The sequence below is a fragment of the Podarcis liolepis genome, assembly GCF_965112155.1.
Source record: "Podarcis liolepis genome assembly, chromosome: 17".
Classification (NCBI taxonomy): domain Eukaryota; kingdom Metazoa; phylum Chordata; class Lepidosauria; order Squamata; family Lacertidae; genus Podarcis; species Podarcis liolepis.
Window position 1 is genome coordinate 20702563 of NC_139571.1, and position 6060 is coordinate 20708622.

General features: G+C 50.8%; 1 protein-coding gene across 5 annotated transcripts in view; it reads right to left on the reverse strand.

The window, feature by feature from the left end:
- Positions 1-5700, reverse strand: part of MOB3B (MOB kinase activator 3B) — a 102526-nt gene extending 96826 nt beyond the window's left edge. Inside the window, exon 1 of one of the 5 annotated variants that reach the window (XM_083482359.1) lies at positions 5187-5700. The gene's annotated coding sequence lies outside the window, so the exon portion shown is untranslated. Of the gene's footprint in view, positions 1-3157; positions 3733-4827; positions 4849-5186 lie in introns of those variants that run through there. The other 4 variants (XM_083482362.1, XM_083482361.1, XM_083482363.1 and 1 more) reach the window with 4 other exon arrangements.
- Between the last annotated feature and the right edge of the window lie 360 nt (positions 5701-6060).

The window sequence follows — 6060 nt, forward strand, 5'->3', positions numbered from 1 at the left end:
GCTGTACGCCGGCTCCCTCGGCCAGTAAAGCGAGATAAGCGCCGCAACCCCAGAGTCGGCCATGACTGGACCTAATGGTCAGGTGTCCCTTTACCTTTACCTAATGTCAATAGGCAAGGAGTTCCTAAGTTTACATTGTGCCACAAATACACACACAACGAGCATTATGCGGCACCAGTTCATCAGATCCAATGGGCTACACTCTGACCCAAACCAGCCAAATTATTTTATTATTACAGTCATACTTCTTGTTACGTTTGCTTCATGTTATGTCTTTTCAGGTTGCGTCCCCCAGCGACCCAGAAGTACCGGAAAGGGTTACTTCCGGGTTTCGCCGCTCGCACATGCACAGAAGCGCAAAATGATGTCACGCGCATGTGCAGAAGCGACAAATCGCAACCTGCGCGTGCGCAGCTGTGGGTTGCGTTCCTTTCATGTTGCGAACAGGCCTCCGGAACGGATCCCGTTCGCAACCAGAGGTACCACTGTATTATTTATTACATTTGTACATATAACCAACAAGGGAAGGCATTGCAATCCCCCTGCCTGCAGTCCACCCATCATATCACCTACACGAAGGGTGGGACTGATGGATATTGGAGACAGCCACACGGTTGCCATGGAGAACACAAAGTCGTGTGATGCCCCAATGGCAGCCTCTGCATGGGATGCTGAAGTTAACCAGAGCCATCGTCCTGGGGTTCTCCCAACAAACACCACGCCAGAATATTGGATAAAAAGGACCCCTGACCATTAGTCCAGTCGTGGCCGACTCTGGGGTTGCGGCGCTCATCTTGCTTTATTGGCTGAGGGAGCCGGCGTACAGCTTCCGGGTCATGTGGCCAGCATGACTAAGCCGCTTCTGGTGAACCAGAGCAGCGCATGGAAATGCCGTTTACCTTCCCACCAGAGCGGTACCTATTTATCTACTTGCATTTTGACGTGCTTACGAACTGCTAGGTTGGCAGGAGCAGGGACTGAGCAACGGGAGCTCACCCCGTTGCGGGGATTTGAACTGCCGACCTTCTGATTGGCAAGTCCTAGGCTCTATGGTTTAACCCACAGCACCACCCGTGTCCCAGAATATTGGATAGGCCAATGCTTTTCCTGAAGGGCTACCATGAGGATACAGTCAGGGGTGCTAGGATCACATCACTTTCCCATCCACAGCCTAGCGACCGAGCGGCATCTCCTCAAGGGCTGGACTCGACATCTCCCGTTCCTGCCCTCTGAAGTTCGAATTTGGCACTCACCCTGCCCCGGGATCAAACCCACTCTACTGCTGAACTAAATCATTAGCCCATGAACTGGTTCGCTTTGGAGGTGTCATCTGAAGTAGGGCATGTTTTAGAAACAGACTCCCACATGCAGCTAGGGTCAACAGGGAAGCAAATTTCTAACTCAAGGGTCCACGGGCACAACTGAAAGCAGGAGAAACTGCTGGCAACGCAGACGCGCTGCACCAAATGTGGGTGCAATGAAAGGACTCTGTGGGCCCAGACATTCCAGCTTTATTTTATTGTCACTGATTCAATTTGCAGGCCACCTTCCATCCATAGATCTCAGGGCGGTTCAGAACACAAGTTAAAAAAAGAAAACACAAAATAAGTAATAAAAACAAGACTAAAAGCAAAAACTCCCCTCCCACAAGACATTTAATCAGCCAAAGGCCTGGCTGAAGAGAAACACTTTCGCCCTGCACCTAGAGGTGCCAGCCAAACTTCCCAGGAGAGAAAATTGCACAAACAGGGAGCCACTGCAGAAAAGGCCCTGTTCTCATGTTGCCACCCTTCCAGACCTCTCACGGAGGAGGCACACAAAGAAGGGCCTCAGATTAGGATCGCAGGGTCTGGGACGGTTCATATGGAGAGAGGCAGTCCTTGAGGCACTACATTCCTGAGCCATTTAAGGCTTTAAGTGTCAAAACCAGCACTTTGAATTGGGCCCAGAATCTAATTGGCAGCCAGTGCAGTGGGACCAGAATCGGTGTAATATGCTCAAACAGTCTTGCTCCGGCAAAGCAACCTGGCTGCTGAATTCTGCACTAGCTGAAGTTTTGTCTTCTACATATAATGCATTGCAGTTATCTAACCTTGAGGTTGCCAGAGCGTAGACAACAGTAGTTAGGCTGTCCCTGCCCAGACAGGGGTGCAGCTGGGCTACCAACCAAAGCTGGTGGAAGGCTTGATAATGAACTGAGCAGGCAAGTGTGAGGTTCCTCTGTCCAACTCAGCTGTCAGGGCTGCATGGATCCTGTCCAAAAAGCAGTAACTGGGCTTCCTCTGCAAGATCAGTTTGATTACTGCTTTCTGTAGAAAGCTCTACTCGTGCAAAGACACTGGATCAGGAGTGTTCAAAACTCAAGATATATAACCTAATCACCAAACGGCACCTTAAACCCAAGTTACATTCACCACAATGGAATGCCTAGGCACCTTTTTTGCTGTGGATTATTATTATTATTTTCATTTCAATAACACTTTATATTTTAAAGAACAAATCTCAAAGCAATTTACAACACCATCCAATAAAACAATCCAGAATAAAAGAGAGTCAAGCTTCAAGGAAAATAGTTCAGATCCTTCTCCAAGTGACATTTTTGATTTCCCAAGTCGCCAACCAGAGATTCCCCAGGTGGTCGCCATCGGACCCACACCAATCGCAAAACGTGCCTGGCTAATTTCTAACACTGTCCAGGATCGGTGCCAACCCAACTGTTGATTACGAATACTGAATGCGGTGGTTGGGAGGGGGTTGAAATCTCCACCCGGCCCCGGTTTTTCGTTTCGAGGGGTGAGGAGAAGAGAGATTACGCAGCAGGAAACAACAACAACAACAACAATATCAGCAAGTGATGTTTTCAAAATAACTAATATGGGTTAATTAGCTTTGCACGCCTGCAATGTATATATAGCATTACGACACAGCTTGTCACATCCGCTCTGGGAGAAATTCAGACTCCTGCGTAGGCTAGTCAAAGGCCTGTAATGACCACTCGTTTTTCAATTCCACATTTTCGCAATTAAAAGCAATTGCCACCGGACACCCATGATTACAGAGAGGTTCCCGGGTGCCCTATTTATTTCGCCCTCGCTGGAAACAACAAGGATGTGGCCTGCCCCACAACCTGCCCAGCAAGAACAACAAGGCAACTCACCTTCCACATTTGCCAGGCTTTAGTCGGAAACCCGTTGAGCTGAACTGGCCTCCTGGACTGCTTTTCTGACATGCAAACGGGCGCCTGGGATCGACTCAGCCGCGGCGCTTGCAGCCTCCAGTTTACATAATAACCGTGTGTCACTTCCATTTGTAATGAGCTTTGCCCGAGAGGTGACAAACAGGTCACCAATCCCTGGGCTTCGGCTCTGGGCCTTCCCCCCCCCCACACCCGGAAACGAAGGGAGGGGGCTTCCATTTTGAGATTCCCGCCTTGTGGCTGCGCAGAGGCGATGGGCTAAGAGCTGTTGCGAAAAGGCCTTCTTCCCTGGCCCTTTTGTCAGATAACAAGAGACACCCTTGCGGGACACTCACGTTTCCGGCTTTCCCCTCCCTCCATAAATACAAATCCAACCTACTTTGAAGCAGCAAACCTGGAATAACCAGTCCCCCTCGAGGCAGCAAAATCAGAGCTCCCTTAAAAGCACCAGGCAAATCCCTTAAGCAGGGAATAAACAGACAGCACACTTGGCCACTTGGGATTTCGGCTCCGCACAAATCCATATGTTTACTTTCTTCCCATTCCTTACCGAATGTGGTTCAGCTTTTCAAAACTAACCATCCTCAGGGTTTCCTTTTTAAAAAAAGACACACGGTTGCTTCCAAAAAGGGTCCTCCTTTCTGCTCTCTTCATCTCCAGATATCTGACTTTTAAACAATAGGTTAAACAAAAGCCCTCTGTTTCTGTGGGTGACTGGCGTGTGTGTATTTGAGTGCTTTAAGAGAATGCTAGGAATCTTTGAATGGGGTGCAGGAAGAAAATAAAAAAGGGGGCTGTTGCATCCTCTGTGTGCCTGCTGTTTTAAATTTAGAAAAATCAGAGAAGGAAGAGCAAGGGAAACTTTTCTCCCCACCCCCCACCCCCAATGCAATAAAGGGAGAGGCTGAAAATCCAGATGTTTGACAGAAGACCCAGAACAGCTCCCTGACAACAAATCTCCAGCTTCCCCAGCGGAGGAGAAAGGAATCTTAACTGCAACTCGTGGAATGTGGTTGTGTCACTAAATTGCATGTGCGTTGTGTTTCTCTCCCCCCCACCCCGCCGCAAAAAAGTAAAGTAAAAAGTCCAAGCAACAACCAGTTGAATGGGATTGCACAACAAAAGTCACAACAGGCGTTGCTATTTCCCCTTTTCCCCAAATATCACCAAGGGCTGGAATTCCCCCCCCCCCCCACTTAACACACACATATATCGATCTGCTTCAAGTCGCAATTTTTTCTTCCACGCGCACTTATTTTCTCGAACCTCCTTCCAGCCAAAGGCAGCGGAGCCAAAAGGGCAAGAGGCGAGCGCATGACTGCAACGAGGCAAGAAAGAACTTCATTTTTTTGTGCTCGCTGTTGCTACAGGGTCTTAATTCAAACCACCGTGCAATCGCTCCGAGAAAGGGGGGGGGGGAGGGAACAGAAGGCACGAGCTCTTTGGCGGGGGTGGGGGGAGAAGAGGTCGGGAATGCCCAGCCCTTGGATCACTGAAATTGCACCACTGGAGGGGCGCATTGCTGCACGCTCTCCTCGCGAGTAAAGTTCCAAAGTCACCTCCGAATGAAAAACATGCAGAGAGAGGATGGGGGGAGCACACCGGCCGCTCCTGCCCCACAACCCACCCACTCCTCCACCCAACGCTTACTCGGGAGTAAATGAATACACACACACAAACAGCACCGAGCAGCCGTGGGACTTGGTTCCCGGGGGGAACGAGTTGGGATCTGGCTTGCATTTTGGCTGCAAACGGAGGAACGCGGGGAGGCGCGCCAAGTTTGCGCGCACGCACACATTGTTGCACAATACAAGATGCGCAGCTTTCTCCTCCACGCACGTCCACCCCCCACCCCCATCCCCATCTCTCTCCTTCCATTCCGGTGCAAGGATCTTAAGCGATCCCAAGTGGAAAGCGGAGGAGGAAGGGTTGGGTTGGGCAGCCCCCCCCCCGCAAAAATAAAGCGATCCACATCTCCTCGGGGGTTTACCTTGTAAGCCCGCTGGCGGCTGCCTGCGATGGTTTCTCCTGGCGCTCCCTTCTTTCTTTGCGCACCCGCAAATCCAAGGCTTTGCGGACGGGTGGAAACACAAAAAAGAAAAAGCGCACGCCGAGTCGGTTCCAAAAGAGGGGGATCTGGCCCTGGGAAGGCGGGAGGAGGGGAGGGATCTATTGCACGGGGCCAGGGGGCATGGCGCTCTCCGATCGCCGTGCCTCGGGCGGAGGAGCCGGAGAAGAGTCGCTTGCTGCCGCGCCGACGTCCACCCTCGCCCGGGACTCGGGCGGCCCTGGCGGCTGAGCAGGGAAAGGGCCGAGGCGCAACCCCTGGCGGACGCGGCCGGGCGCTGCAGCCCGAGCCTTGCAAGCGCCGGGGGCGGCCCGGGGAGCGTGGCTAAAGTCCCGTCCCTAAACGGAAAGCCTGGAGTGCCTTACAGCCCTAGAAAATGTGGGATTGGAAAGCGGATGGGTGGGGATGGCATGATGGGCGTAGCAGCTGCGCACCCCCTCCCTAAATCAGGTGAATAAATAAAAATACAGTATTCAAAAGCAGTGCTCCCCCCCCTAAAAAAATGTTTAAAGGTACTCTCATTATCCTACTCATATTGAAATATTGCCTCTCGCAGTGCCGGATTTACGCATAAGCTAAATAAGCTATAGGTCAGGGCCCCACTCTCTTGGGGGGCCCCAAAAAAATCAAAGGAAAAAACAACGGGATGTACATTTCCAAAATATAAGGTAAATAAATAAATAAATAAAAACCTATATACAGCAACAGTATAATAATAATAATAATAATTTATTATTTGTACCCCGCCCATCTGGCTGGGTTTCCCCAGCCACTCTGGGCGGCTTCCATATAAACC